The 16,350-nt window shown below is 40.1% G+C and overlaps 1 protein-coding gene across 7 annotated transcripts in view; it reads left to right on the top strand.

The window, feature by feature from the left end:
- TBC1D1 (TBC1 domain family member 1) overlaps positions 1–16,350 on the top strand; it is a 100,701-nt gene that overhangs the window by 30,678 nt on the left and 53,673 nt on the right. The gene's annotated exons all lie outside the window — the stretch shown is intronic.

Here is a 16,350-nt window from a genome sequence, read left to right as displayed (position 1 = left end):
TTGTTCTGCGTTGCTGCGGATCTGCAAAAGGGGAGAGCTGAAATTAAAACTGCTCGGAAGGCCCGATCTTAGTGCCTTTTGAAGTCTAACGCTACTTTTGCACTCTGGGGAATGTGTAACAGCGCTCCCACTGTTTGTTTTGGAGTCTTTTTTTTTTTTCCATGGTTTTTGTCAAGCTCTGAATTTATGAAGAACAATAAGTTGGATTTTAGTGGGACACTTACATGTTTTACTATGACAATGCATATGTCGTGCTGTCTTCATCTGTGTGTCTAGGGCTTCAGTAGGATTTTCCACTGTAACTGGAATTACATATGGATGCAAAGCGGTAAAGATGGTTAAAGATCTCTAGAATATAGTTTTGAGCTGATGTTTAAAAAATTCTAAAGTAACCGTCATTATGAATTTAAAATGAGCTGCAAATGATGTTCTGTCTCAAGGCACAGTTCAACATGTAGAAAAGGACAAGTGTGTGAAACAGCTGTACGGCAGTCAAGAATTGTAGGTTCCTTGAATAAATTAGCTGGGGGAAAAACGTATATCTTGAAATTCAACAGACAGTGTAGGCTGCTAGGCAGACAACATAAAACCTGATTCTCCCTTCTCTGTTGTCAGGTGTAAATGGTCAGTTGCTTAATTACTTCTGCATATCTGTTCCTGAATATTTAACAGGTGAAATACCAACCCTCAGAAGCTACTAAGAGGGAAGTGCTTGATCTGTGACTGTAGTCTTTGTTCAGATTCTCAGATAGAAGGATTTGCTCTATTCTGTTTTGAACAGAGACTGCTGACTTTTAGACACACCCTGAAAAATGGAAATGTATCCTTCTGTCTTTCCACTTGCCTTTTTTCCTCGGGGTGAAGACCTGTTGGGTGGAGCACGTGTAGTGACCTCTCCTGTCACTCCTCAGGCTCTGTCTCCTGCATAACCTCAGACCCGGTTCCCGTGCAGTCTGCAGAGTGGTACCGGCTGATGCCCGTCCCGGCTCTTTTAATGTGCTGGTCTCCTGTGCAGGTGGCTGCTCTCAAGGACGGGTGATGCCATTGAGTACGTACTTCAAGGATGCCCCAAAGGCATGGCTCATTTCCTTCCCTCGTTGTTCACTTGCCGGCTGGGCAAGGCAGCTGGTCAGAGAGCAGTTGATGTCGGAGGAGGTCAGAACTTGCAGCACACGGAGCTCACTGTGCTTTTAGAGAAACAATCTCTTGCACAAACGCACTTCAGAGTGCTTTTAGGAGTACTTTCTGTGCTTTCAAAACTAATTATTTCAATACTGGTTCTTCACAACTACTTTGTTTTATTCTTTTGATGGCCATTAATTGTCAGTACTAATTTGGGAGGGGGAAAGCAAGGCAGTGTACTGCCTTGATAGAAATATAAAATGAGGCTCTTTAATAGACAAAACTTTCCTGCCTGCCAAAATCTGATCAGCTAAAATGTGGGAGCTATTGCTGTGGGCTTTCAACACAAATGCAAGCTATTCCAGTATTTATAAGATGGTGGCCCATTCCAGAACAGGGAAGGACTGTAGGAGGAGGAAACTGCCCCCCCTCAAAGGAAAGCTGTCCCCTTGCATCTCTTACTTAAAAATTAGTGACCTCCCACTTAAGTAAGTCACCAGGCCTGCAGATATTTACATGTGAAGCAATTTACTCCCATGTGCTATGAAATTGACTTCCTGGTGTTTGTATAAACATTACCTTTTAATATATCTTGTTTACACATTTTTACCTGCAGTTTCACCCAGCTTGTCTCTTACCGACATACAGGCTCCTCGGGCTGAGTTTTGCAGTGCTGCCAGGCTCAGCCATGGGGTCCATTCTGGGCTGGAGGATAAAGCCCCACTTGAGTCATATGTGGATTGACATTGCCCCCATTGGCCATATGGATGCTGGCTGAACCCCTGTATGATGGTTCTGTGGGTAATGAATTCTAAAGAACTTGTTTTACTCTCATACAATTATTTAAATAAAAAAGAATAGTCATACCTGTTTTTCCTGCATGGTTTGATACAAAGTTAGACAACTGACTTAAAGGAAACCTTTGACTAAGCACCTGAAAGCAGTCTCTTGGAAGTGTAAACTATGTTTGCACTGCTCTGAGTAGAAAATACAGTTTTGTGCTTTGGCAGATACACCAAGACTATTCATATTCAGTTTAGATCACTAAAGTAACTGTTACTAAAAGTAATCATTGTGGGCTTGAAAAACGTCACAAAAAACACATAGCAGAGTTTTAGTGGCAAACTGACACATTATTAATTCATTAGTAGGAGGTAATAATACAGTGACAAGTGTTAGAAATAATTTTATTTCTGTTCCTATAATATTTAATACAGCTTTAGTAAAAAAAGAGATTTGTCTTAGTTCTTTACAAATTGCTTAATTTTATAATGCAAGTTTCTATTCAGAAGCAGCTTTACAGAATTAGAGAACTGATTGCTGAAGAAATTGAAACAGTTCTAAGTGCAAGAAACTGTATAGAGAGTTTTGAGTAAATGTGTCCTCAGATTCTCAGCTAGCTATGAAATTTATATAGTTTGTCTGTCTAGTTACAAAAAAAGGCACTGTATATAATTTAATAGCTGTGTTCAATTAATTTTGTCTGAAGGATTATAAACTGACAAGGAACCAGTAAAGAAAATTACTAAGATAAAATGCAAAGCAAAGTTACACAATTTAATTCAAGGTTTCTTCTATAATTATTAAGAAATGCTCTCTCCTGAGGGGAGCTGCAAGTGATAGAGTGTGGTGCTGAAGCTTGAGTAACCTCCACTTATTGCCACCAGCACTGGAAGAAGAGGATGGGTTTACAGTGTAGCTGTCCCCAGCTGGGTTGGCTAATCTTGGACCTTGAGTTGAGAAAGCCAATTGGATTCCTTCTCCTATGAAAGTCAGATTTTCGGGTATATTCACAGTAGATGCTCTGAAATTCCCAACAGCAAAACAAGAAGTAAGTTTTAGTTTGGTTTGGGTTTTTCTCAAGGATTTCTGAGTCGGAAGGGCCTATGAGCCTTCCGCAGTTTGGGAAGCTCTCAAGCCATCAACAAAGAAAGTTTCTGTCCTATTCAGTGCAGCAAGATGTGGTTACTTGGCTCGTGCCATGAAACATTACTGAAGAAGTAATCATAATAATATTGGACATGCCACTTATATTTCTTGTAATCCTAATACAGCTTTTTATTCTGTGTTAGAATTGATACTGCTGCTGTTTTGCCATCATTCCTACTATTCCTATTCTTTGTATAAGAGAGTGCCTAGTAGACCTCTGGAAGAGCATGCATGGGAGTAATGATATACTTCTTAGTTTAGGTCAGAAGCTACAAAAGAAATTAATTTGCCTTCTGCAAAGGAATGAAGAGGAATGAGAGATTAAAAATCATGATGGCCATGAAATGCCCTCCTACTTTTTTTTTTGTCCTTTTTAAGGGTGTTTTGAAAGGATGGTTTTGGCTTTTTTTGCTGGTCTGTTCTAAGGTATGTCACATTCATTTATGAGGATGTTTTGCTCAATTTTAACTGATGTGCCTCTTTCTTTTATTCCCCAGAGCTTCCAGCAAAGTTGAGCACCTTTGGTCATCTTTAATCCCTCAGTGAATGATTTACATTTTAGCCAAACAAATCAAGTTTTGTTGTCTTCAGGAGCCCTCATAACCAGCCATTTTAAAACAGTCTAGAGCCAAAAAACTTACACATGTGTTAAACCTGTCTTACTTTTAACTTATGATAAATTATTTGGGTAGGTGAATAAGTGGTGATGGTATTCTATGGGGTGCAACTCTTGTTTGTGCTAGTGCATTTATCCCTGATAACCCTAATTGTAAAGGAATTTGAATACTTGCATACTGTATCAAGAATCAAGTAGTTAATAGAGAGCTAGTGCCAGGGAAGAATTGGGAATTGCTGAGGAGGGAAGGCTCAAAAGCCACAGTTTTGCTTGTGGAAGAATCTCCTTGAAGCCATTGACACTGTGGGTAGGGCTGAAAGGACAGACCCTCGCTTGTCTCCCAGGCTGGATGCGAGCAGTGTAGCAAAGAGAAAGTGCAGATTTCTGCCAGAGCTGTGTTTTGGTGCCCAAGCTTGCACAATGCCCTTGTCAGAGAACACTACGTTTCTGCTCAGTGTGATTCTCCAGGTCAGTTTCTGTTGGGGTAAAATGTTGTTGCCAATTGACAGCTTTCAGATAAATGCTGATTATCACCACATACCAAGAGTTGAAATGCTCTGCTCTCTGTATGCCAGTCACTCCCGCCTGCCCCTGCGGGGGCCCGGCTGATGACTGAGGAATATGCGCTCAGCATTGGAAATGAAGTCAGCCCTGTGGTGAAACCCCTCACTTACTCAGCACTTACGTTCTCTTTGGAACTATTTGCTTTTATTCTTCATCCTTCCATTTCTTTTTCTGGATGCCAGGCTCGAATTGCACCTGCTCTGCTTAGGTGTTCCCCATTTGATGGGAGAGGGCTGGAATATGGTTGCTCACATGGCTTTTGTGTGGCTGCACAGGTGTAGCAGGGCAGTGTCCTCTGCATTTGTCAGCTGCATTAGGGGTGCTTAGTAAGGAGCAGAGCTTTCCACAGAGAAATTCCTGGCCATGTAGATTGCAGTTTAGCAAGGTTTTTCTCTTGAATCATTTATGCCTTTCTGAATTAATTTCTCATGAGTATCTTCTTTCAGGTTCATGTTGACCTTCAGATTTAACAAGCCAAGCCTGACAAGGTAGCTGAGCTTGCTCTTTTGTACAGGTTCTGTCCTCTGCAATTCAAAACAGAACTTTTAGCCTCTAGTCTAACACAGTTTGTTTTTCTTTGCTGACAGGCACTCTGGAAGTTGGTACTAGCTGTCTTCATGTGGTTAACATGTTCTGAGCCAACCAGTAGCAAAACTACTAGTAAATCCTGCAGGATTAGGGAAAACCCCAGGTTGTATCAAAGATAGATAATACAGCTAAGGGTTTGTTTGGATTTTTTCCCATATATACGTTTGTCTGCAGCACTGCAGTTTATTTCCCTTACATTTGATGATCTAAAATACTGTTTCACATCATAGTCTTTTTTTGAAAGGCTACTGTAATGAAGCAGTCTTTTATGTGTACTAGAGGTGTTCATGAGAACACCAAAGCAGCAGTTCCATTCTGGGTCCCACAAATAGAAATATCCTTAGGGAAAAGTCAGGTAAAGAACCTCTTTACAGTTTGCAACTTCCCACCATCCTGCATGTAGAAGCTGCAGCATTTCTGAGAACCCTCTGCTTTAAGGGGTTGTCAGAATTTTTTTACTGGGCCATCAGAGGTTGACTAATGACTTAACAAGTAAATCTTCAATAAAATTATTCAATTAATAGCATTACAGCTTGGCTTTTTCTTTTAATAGAAGCCTTTACAGCTCTACTGTTCAAGCTGGAATACTTATGGATGGCAATGACTCAGAGGAAAAACATTCTCAGTCTCTGTTTTGGTAGAATTTTACATATCAGTTAAGATACACAAAATATGTTAAGAGATGCTTACTAATTTGTATAGGGAGGTGAGGCAGCAGAGCTGGGAAAAGCAGCCAGAACTCAAAGAGCAGAAACTGAGGCAGTGGAATGGCTTTAGCTACCGTGTATTGGTTTTATCACTGAGTTAACTCTACTGAGTTGTATTTGAATTGTTTTCAGTTATTCTTGCTTTTAAATCAAGTTAGAATAACAAATCATGAGATGCATTAATGCATAAATATAGAATTTTAATAGGAGTGTTTTCCCAGAATCACAGAATCAACTGAGTTGGAAGGTACCCACTAGGATGAAGCCCAGATTCCTGGCCCTGCACAAGACACCCCCAAGAATCACACCATGTGCATTGTCCAAACACTTCTTGAGCTCTGTCAGGCTTGGTGCTGTGACCACTTCCCTGAAGAGCCTGTTCCAGTGCCCAGCCACCCTCTGGGCTTTTTTGAATATCCAACCTAAACTTCCCTGACGCAACTGCAGGCCATTCCTTCACATCCTGTCACTGGTCATCATAGGGATCAGTATTTGCCCCTCCTCTTCCCCTCATGAGGAAGTTGTAGACTGCAATGAGGTCTCCCCTCAGTCTCCTTTTCTTGAGGCTGAATCATCCGAGTGCCCTCAGCCAGTCCTCATACGGCTTCCCCTCAAGGCCCTTCATCATCCTCATCGCTCTCCTTTGGGCACGTTCTAACAGCTTTATACCTTTATTATACTGTGGCACCCAAAACTGCCCCCAGCCGTCGAGGTGAGGCTGCACCAGCACAGCAGAGCAGGACAATCCCCTCCCTTGCCTGGCTGGCCATGCTGTGCCTGATGCCCCCCAGGACAGAGCTGGCCCTCCTGGCTCCCAGGGCACTGCTGGCTCATGTTCAACTTGTCATGGACCAGGACCCTGAAGTCCTTTTCCATGGCACTGCTGTCCAGCATCTCATTCCCCAGTCTGTCTGTACATCCAGGTTTGCCCCATTCCAGGTGCAGAATCTGGCACTTTCCCTTGTTAAACTTCTAGATTTGGTGATTGCCCAGTCTGCTAGTTTATTGAAGTTGCTCTGCTGGGCCTCCCCACCTTTGAGAGAGACACAGCTCCTCCCAGTTTTCTATCATCTGCAAACTTGCTTAGTATCCATTTTTTAAAGTAAAATCTTTCTGAAATCATGGTTTTCTTGCTGAGAAGCAACAGGGAGGTTCAGGCACCTTTGCAGTAGACCTGTTTCAGTGGACTAGCGCATAACAACAGGTTTCTGCTGCCTCTTTTCCCTTGTGCTTTCAAGTTCCCAAAAGGCCAGGCCAGTATTCCTGGATCAGCTGGCCAGATGCACAGAAGCTGCAGTTCTTAGCCTGGATGAAATCCCCTGTAGGTTGCATTTATGTCAGTAAGTGCCATACAGCAACATGTTGTTCAAGGGGGGCTGCTGGTGCTGAGGATAGGTTCTATGCCTCACTCTGGGAAATGACTTTCACTTTGAATTGGCTCTAATTTGGTGCTCTGAACCAAATGCCTGTTTGCAGTGAAATGTATCACAAAATGAAGGTTTAGTTCTGTGTAAATGGGTGACAGTTCTGGTGTTTTGAGACATCCCCATAATGTCATCTGTCACACAAGAAGTGGAATGGGAGAATCCACTCTCAAACACATTCCTGGTTCAAAATAAAATAGTTAAGTAGTCACACCAGATTATACGTGAGAGTCCAATTAGAGAGGCTGGACAAACAGCATACACGTGGCTTTGGCTGTGTGGACACACTGTGGCACAGTGGATGGCCCTGATGGAGGGAGTGGGGGCCCATCAGGGAATTTTTGTTTTATTGAGATATTGACCTTTTGGCTAGTGCTTAGTGAAAATATCAGGCCTGAAGAGGTTGTCTGGGATTTCTGTGCCCTAGACTTCTGTCTGTTACTAACTGAAGAACTGTGAAGAGAGTATAAAAATGCTTGTTGCCTTCCATTCTCAGGGCACTGTGTATGTAAGCACATATGTTGATGGTCACATTTTAAAACCAAACCAAACATTATTCTGGAGTATCTGGAAGCTTCTTTCCGACTCAAAAAGTTGCTAGCTTTGGACATGTGAATGTTTCTCTTTATACCTTTGCAGCACCATCACTGTAATCAAAAGCATGGGTTTTTTTCCAGGGAAAACCTTTGATATGCAGCTACCAAACTGGATTTTCAGGTACAGATATTCTGTGAAATTGCAGGTTTGGGGAAAACAGGCTGCTTATGCATAGTTGCACAGGCACACTCCCTCCTACTGAAAATCGCAAAGCTGAGCTAAACTAAACAGCTCCTTTCTTTTTCAGTGAACCATTTTGGGGAATTTATGTGTTTATTTCAAGGAGCTATATAGCCAAATATCTTACTTTTACCAGCTCTTAACAGTTGCCTCACTATATTTACTGAACTACTGGTCTGCTGCTGTAGTACCAATGAGGTGAGCTCACTGAAGCCGTTGTCATGGAAATTTGGATGGTTGGCACTAAATGTTTCATGCTGGTTTTGTTTCTGTGGAGCTTTTTATAGCTTCTAATCTCCTCAAATGCAAGTCATGGAAAAGAAAATTTGTAGAAGTGCTTTGGAGTTTTAGACAATTGTGGTCAAGGGGCCTGTCTTTAAAACTGTTGTTACTTAGCCAGAACCTGAACCAGTAATATGTTTTGGAATTTTAGATTTGAGTATGTCCCATTGGAATATAACCTACAGTTTATCATTCTGTGAAAGCAACATTTCTGCTTGACATACAGTCATTGAGGGCTGACCATTTTAGACTAAAGCATATTTTTTTGTATGCAAACAGTTCATGCAGCTGATGTGGTTTTGTTTATGAAATGTGGAATCATAAAAAAATTATTTATTGTTGGTTGTTATAATTCCATCAGCATTTTTTTCTTCTGTTTTTTTTTTTTTCCTGTGTCAGCAGAGAAGGATGAAAACTGGTGAACTAACTGCTCTTTTAAGTGAAAGTCAGAGTAGTTTTCATGGGATGTTTAGTCATTACTTTCCCATCCTGCTCTCCTGGGAGTTGACCTGAGGCAGCTGAAATCTGTTACTATATGACAAAGCAACAAATGTGCTCATCCACAAGCAAATCAGAATTTTGTACCAATCAGGCAGAATGCTGGAAAAAGCTGATCAGCTTCTTCGCTCCAGTTCCCCTGGGGCCTTTGTAAGTTTAATTTTCAAGTAAGATTCTTCCAATTAAAAACATCATCTGTCCCTGTGCCGCCCACCAGCAGCCCCAGGAGGAAGGGCTGTGTGGCTGGCTGCTTGCTTTGGAAGTTTGTCAACTCTGTTGTCAGAGTAAGAGATGGTGTTTTACTCTGCTGCAGATAAAACTTACACATCGTGTCAACCAAAAGCATTCATAGGTTGACTTCCCCCCACTACCTTCCTTTGTGAAAACATCAAAATAAATTTTGAGGGGAGGGAGATTTTGACACACATTTGGGTCAGCTGTCAAAAACGTTATGTCAGAAATAACCTTAGTTGTAGTGAGGATACACATGGAGTTTTCTTCCTTTCTTGATTTGAGTTGGATATTGATTAGAAGGACAGAAGAATTTCAGGCTTTTTTTAATTTGTAAAGAAATTATATTCACTTTTGTCTGTTTTGCTAACCCCTATTTTGCCAGCTGTAGCTGCCAGATAACTGCCGGTACTGCCAGAAGCCCAGGAACAAAGGAGACCAGGAGAGAGCCTGTATGCTATTGTACAAATGAAATTTAATCTGATTAATAATTCATAGAAAAAGTTACTACCTAATTTCCTTTTTTAAGTCCTGATATTGCCTTTCAGTTATAAAAGACAAATTCTCCGCCCTGCCTCAAAAAAAATCAAAACAGAAAAGAACTCTTGTACTGAAAGCTTTGACATGCCATTGCTGTCTTGTTCCATTTATAGCTATTTAAGAATAGGCTTCCTTCTGTTTCCCACTCCATAGCCTCCAGCAAAGTCCCCCTGTCTCAACCCTGTGAAGGGAGCTGCTTGCAGTTCCATCTTGCACCTCTCCCAGAAAAAAGGATTTCATCTCTGTTGATAATGAATGAGCACAGATATTTCTAGGTCTTGCTTTACAACAGGTATTGCCTTATTGTGCAGTACTCACCTTGTAAAATGTGAGCCAGGAACTCTGTAGGTATTACCAGCAACTAGACCAGACTAGAAATGCTGTTTTCATTTGTGAAATTGTGTGAAAAGAAATCTTTGAAACAAAATATGGAGAAAATACTTCTGAAGATGTTAATGCCTTATTTGAAATATCTTTTCATTTATTTCACAGTTGTTCCATATAAGTTTGTGGTACTGAATGGAGGAGCTGATAAAACTGTGCGGGATGAAAATAAATGGTTTTTATTGTAAGGACAGAAAGGACTGGGCAAATATGAATTAGTGAACACCATGTAATAAGCACACCAGGTGTATGGCAGAGTACACCTGTATTCTTCCCAAAAGCACACCTTGTAGGAACAACCCCTTCCGAACCAATCAGGTGGTGTTGCATTTGGAGGTATTCTGAACATACACTGGGACTTTGCCAACTGCAGTTTGCTTTTGGGTCATGCATTTTCATGGGGAAGGGTCTGAAAGTATGAAGCAATCCAGGACATAGAAGTTTATTTATGGAGAGTAGCCAGCTTTTTTTTTATTACAGGCTTCAAATAAGGTATGTCTTAAAAGCATATGTAAGAAACCCTGTAAAGTGTATCAGCAACAGGATGCATCTCTCCTGAGGAGAAAGCACCATCACAAAACAGAGCAGTCCAGCTTCAATAGAGTACTGAGTACACTTAAGTTCTACTTCTGAGCTTGTTTACAATAATCCATCCACAGGTTTTGCTCCATCATGGTTTGGGTTGTTTTTTTTTTTTTTTCCAAAAGGAAAGAAAACCTTTTTGTGCCTCTTTAAATTACATGGAGTGCTCTCAAACTCACATGATTTTGCAAAAAGTGTACACCTTTTTGTCTGGCTGAGTAATCATGAGGAATGTTCTCAAGCTGAGATTTGCCTGTAATATTAAAAGGAATGTGATACTGTGAAAGTGGCATACAGTACTCATGACATCAATCTGCAGTACTTTAACAATATTCTGGAGCTAGCACTTGATGTGTGTGGAAAGTCGAGTCTCCTTTAGTGCTCTTCATGATAATGTGTAAACTGTAAAGTGTATGCGTTGGCTACATGGAGCTCCATTCTTCAGCCTACTGTGCTTACTGTGTCAGTCATCTCAGACAATGCTAGTGGCACTCATCCAGGTCAAAAAGAACTAGATTTAAGCAGAGAGCTCTCTTCTGCCCCACACAGAATATCCTCTGAATTTTAGTGCAGATTCATCAGCTTTTTAAAGCATCCCTGCAAAATTTGAGTCTTAGCCTTATCACCCTCACTTAACCCTTTCTCTGTATAATGCCCATTCAAACCTTACTAAGGAAACCATGCCCACAAATAAATATGTGTATGACTCTTCTTCCTTTCATGGGCCCATGGTGATACTCAGCTGTTGAACTCTCCCAAAGGCTGAAACAACACCTTTGTCTTGCTTTTTGTGGGTTTCACAACCCTTCCTAAGCAACACACCTGCACTGTTGTCAGTCCTGCTGGCTGTTACCCTGGCTACCCCTCTCAGCCCTCCGGTGTGCTCCAACTTGTTCTCCTTTTCAAAGGACATTCATGAGTTCCCTGGTTAAGTGAGACACCCAGTGCATCTTATGTACTATAGAGAGAAATGTGTTAGACCAATGTGTGTGGCTGGGGAAGCTGCTAAGAGTGCCACAGTTTATAGCTGGTTTATGAGCAGTGAGGATACAGCCGCAAAATTTTGGTTTATATGTGTTGAGAAGTGAAGTCATGGAGTAAGAGTGACTTGTCTCTCTGTGCAGCTGCCAATCTGAAGTACTTAGGGAGCTGTTGGTAAGAATGTCACTTTAGTTCTACCCCTGGTGCACTTGCTATGCACAGAAGAATTGATAGGAGCTTGCAAGGACAGTCATCAGCCAGGGACTGGAAGAGCCGTGAACTCTGTTGTTCCCTGAATTAAATCTGGGTTTGAAAGTGGTTTTGTGGGAGGAATAAAAATCAAATAAAATCTGTTTATTAAGGGTCAATGGGTAAAAATGTTTTAAAACGAGAATTGAAGTTAATGACTGGAAAAAGACAGGGAGGTGTAGGAGACTGTAGACCAGTCTGTAAGCATGATAACAGAAGAAGAAAAAGCCTCTGAAGACACTTGAGATAAGGCCTGACTATAAAAAGCCTTTCACTGAAATAGAAATGAACTGAAAAGTTTATAACTCTTTTCTACCTTGAATTTCTGCTCCTATCAGAGACTAAGAAAATTTTGTCTTGGTATTCCTTTGTGGACTTAGCTGGATGTAGCCCCCAGCATCTCATCAAAGTTTGAAGTTGTATCTAACTTGGAAGCTTGCCTTGCTTTATGTGGGAGACTGCACCATCAGAGGTCACTTCCAAATTAAGTCATTCTGTGATTTTGGAAGGAGAATTAATTAAAATGCTTTTGGTTTAAAAATGCCAAACTTTATATTCTATGAGTGGAGAAAAGTGTTTGAGAAGTCAGGTGACTACTACTGTGGGTTAAGGAGTGGTAAGGACAGGAAATGCTGATCTGCATTGATTTCTGGACAGCTATTTTGCCACCGGTGTGCTGAAAACAGACCAGCTGCTTTTTATTACATATCAAGCTACTGAAATAAAAACTTCTATGCAGTCTTTTTAAAAATGCAAGTAAATAATGTGCTATATTACCTTTTATCTGTGTTGTTTACAAAACAACATGTTTAAAAACAATATGTTAAAAAATTATTTTAATTTCTTCATTCTACTGCTTTTACAAATATTCCATGATTGTAAATAACTTACAGGTGACAAAAATATTGCTATCTGTCCTGATACAAATAGACAGCTTCTCCCATAAATAGCTGTGTACCCTATCTTTTCTGTAGCAATACTCTCTACTAAAATCAAGAAGGAAAGATACTAACAGCAAAGAGTATTAGATTTCTTGACATATTTTATTGAGCCTGCTCTATTGATCAGGAATGGAAAGCAAGTAAAAGTACTTAAAAATAATTCTGATGTCCTCTCTAGCTTGAGTAAGCTAGCAAAATTCAAGCAAAACATCTACTTGTTTCAAGAGTTTTGTGAAAGATTTTCAAGGCTTTGTTCTAGCTGCGGTGGTATGAGACCTTCTGAAGTTCAACCTAAGAATCTGACCCTAATGTTTTTCAGTCTCCAGCAATTTCTGGAGTCTGTTGCATAAGACCAGTTCCTGTCAGCACAGGTCTGGCTTAGGTTAAACAAAACCCCCTATTGTCCTTGAAATAGTTAAGCTGGTGCTTGAGCCTTATGCAGAGACTGGTAGGTATAAACAGGTGGATTTGTACTGCAGATATAAACATTGCATAGCATCTAGAATAATAAATTATCCCACTTTTTTCTTTTTTCTCCTAGTCCTCCTAGCTGATGTGTTAGCAGTTCTTTGTCTGTGGCACATTTGCTTTTTTAGCTACTATGTATAAAAGAAACTAATCTTTTTTTTTAGTCTGGTCTTACTTACCAAAAGTCAGCTGTTGCATTTAGCTGTTACTGGGCTCTTTTCATTAAAATAGTTTCTAACTATTTCTTACATCTACTGACAGGATAAAGACCTTGCCCTCTTACATGCTTGTATGTAAACTTTCAGGATGACTGCTAGTTTCAAGAGGTAAAAATGCAACTGCAATTTATGTGAGGGGGAAGAGCTATTCTTTGTTCTTCAGAGCAGCAAACCCATGCATGCTTAAAAATTACTGCCTTTTGTATTTATTTGGTGCATGGCATAGAAGTTGTAGCTATTTGCCTTGTAACTGAGTAACATGCACTAGGAAGTCCTAGGTGTTGGTTTGTATTTTGCTTGAATAGCCACAAGCCAAGTCACAAGAATACTCAGCATTTCAGTTCCCTGCTTTGTCTCTGCAAAGTAAACATTTTCATTATAGCAGAAATAATGTGGTCTGCTTTAAAAAAACCCACAAGTCCAGTGTTATTTTTAATGGTTATAGATACATGATCTTTTTCTGACTCTAAACACAAAACCTTTTCCCTAGTACATTTCATTTGTGTCTTCTGTTCAGCAGGCATATTTGACCTGAAGTGATAAGAAGGTAATGCTGTGTTTGGTAAAGGTTCATTGTTGCTTACACTGATGTTCTGTACATAGTTTTGTGGGTGTGGGGAAATAATTTTAGGTCAGCAGCAGTGGTTTTTCTGACTACAGAAATAATCTTTATCCACTAATTATATATTTGTATTAATAAACAACTCAGAAAACACTTAAGAATAGAAGTATGCTAGAAGAGAGGATTTCCATGGCAGGAAGAAATCCTAACTGTGTGCAACAGTCTTTTCCCACTGTCTTAGCAAGTTCAGGTTAGAAGGCACAATTACCAATAGGTATGTATAAAAGCAGTTGGTATCTAAATCCCCAGAGTGACATAGGGTGGCCCCTCAGGAGGTCATCTAGTTCAGCCCCCTGCTCAAAGCAGGGTCACCTAGAGCAGGCTGCTCAGCCCATGTCCAGTCAGAGTTTGCATATCCACAACGATGGAGACTCTGCAATCGCTCTGGGCAACCTATGCCAGCTTGTAATTAAGTTACCTTTGTAATTAAACAAAAAAGATAAATATCTTGTGTATATAATATATCTTATGTAAACATATTGTGTATCTAATTCTTGTGTTCAGAAAGAGCCCACAGCCTTTAAAAGACTCCAGGCAACATTAACTTAATTCAGGAGCAATTTCATCCTTGCTGCTTTTTGATATAAATTGAAGAGCCATAAAACCTGATTCTGTTTACATCCTAATTAATTTTTGGTGGTTTGCAAGAGATGTGGTTACTGATCACCCAGTGGCATGCTGCTTAATCTGGAAATGTTCCAGCTGTGCTTAATAAACATTTGCCAAGATAAAGCCTACATCTTTATTCTAATAACCTGAAATAATTATATTTATTTTTAACTACTGTTTACTTCATGTTTATTTACTAAGCATCCAGGCCTGTTCACTTGGAGAGCCAGTGTCAGAGGATACAGAGGGCAAGTGGATTGTTCATTTTCCATATTGCATAAAAAGTCTGGAGTGGTACAGGTAGATAAAAAGAGCACAAATCTTGATCAGGCAAAGAGCAGTTCCAGGGCAATAAGTATTTTGGATTTGTTTTTTTATTCATCATGGATCTTGTCTTTACTAATAAAAATAGAAAAATGTTTAACATACGTAAGTATCACAGGAAAGTGAGGTGATGATCTGCTGCTTCTGCTGCTTCTACATCAACTGCCTAATCATAAGTAAATTTGCCTAATCATAAATAAAATTTTATTAGCAGGCTGAAAATTTTTTTAGGTCTGTAAGTGAGAACAGAAGAGTCTGTGTTTTTTAGTAAGTGTAGCACAGAAGCCAGCTGTTACTTATCAATGACATGATTCAAGCCCTAGCATGTGTGAAAATAAATAAATAAATACTCCCCTTGATTTTTCATCAAGAGGCCTGCTTGGTCTCCTCAGACACAAAGTTTATTAACTACTGCAAAGTCCTTCTGTGTGATGTAGTGTCTTTCCCTAAGCACTGTCTGTATATAAAATATAGCCATTGTTGAATAGCTATTTTGTCAATGTTCAAGGTGTTTGTTAACAAAAAACACTGAAGAAGTTAAATTCAATAAGTGCATAGATGTGCTGGATCCCTAATGCCTTGTCAGAGCTTTAAGCTCAGCTGTAACCCTTGCAGCACCTGCACTGCTGGAAACTGTCCTTACAGTCATTGACATGTGTATAGCTGGGGGAGCTTAACTGTGGTTCAGATAGTGGTCCTCTTTTGGGAGCTGATGTTCCTGGCTTTACCAAAGTAAGCAGAGTTCAGAATATGCCTCAGTCCTTTGCTGCTGCCTCTGCAGCCTCAGCAAAAGTGGAGGTGGTATTGCTGGTCTCTGCATGTATCCTGGGCAGCTCAGTAGTAAAATTGCCTATGGCTGGTGAGTCCTGGCACTCCCACAAGAGTAAAACATGTTTATTAAAAATTGCTAAAAAAGTTGCAGCTTCAGATGTGAGTTGAGTGAAGTTTTACGTTTTACTGTAATTCTGATATGTTATACCACTCAGAATTGTTTCTTTGAAGTAGTGTTGAATATATAAAACTGAGGTAGACCTTAAACTCACTGTAGAGCAAATGCATATTGTTTAAGGTACTAAAGATTTGTTATACCCTCAATGTTGTTCTTGCATATGATGAAGTTCAGCACAAAGCTGCCTGAGCCCAAGGCTTTCTGACTGGTTTGTGACATATCAGAGAATGGACTTAAAAATTCCTGACCCTGCTTTTCTTGCCCATTCTTCCCTATTGTCTTTGCTGAAAGATTAGCTAATGATTCATGCCTTGTGCTGAAGGGTGAAGTAATGCTTCCTGAGTTCCTATTTTGTAATGTGTTACTGTTTTAAATCCACTAGCTATATGTCTGTGAATATCTCTCTCTCTCTCTCTCTCTCTCTATTTATCTATCTGTCTATCTACCTACCTACCTACCTACCTGCCTGTCTATCCATATCTTTATCTTTGTTTCTTTGTCTATAAAAGGAATCATATTGAGGTCTTTATGAGCACCCAGAATATTCATTCAATTTTCACAGTTCAGATTTTTTTCCCCTCAAAGTCCTTTGCTGTTTCCTCAGTTGGTTTATGCACATTACTGCATTATGATTAAGCAATAGGTAACTGTAAAAATGTCTGAAAAAAAAACAGAAGCCAGGTCTCCAAAATATTCTCTAGGTCTAGGGATGCCTTTTCTCATAAGGGAGGTGGTTCTTCTGGGC

Source organism: Molothrus ater, chromosome 4 (assembly GCF_012460135.2).
Source record: "Molothrus ater isolate BHLD 08-10-18 breed brown headed cowbird chromosome 4, BPBGC_Mater_1.1, whole genome shotgun sequence".
Taxonomy (NCBI): domain Eukaryota; kingdom Metazoa; phylum Chordata; class Aves; order Passeriformes; family Icteridae; genus Molothrus; species Molothrus ater.
Note: the sequence above shows the minus strand (reverse complement) of the source record. Positions and strands in the feature narration are given on the sequence as shown.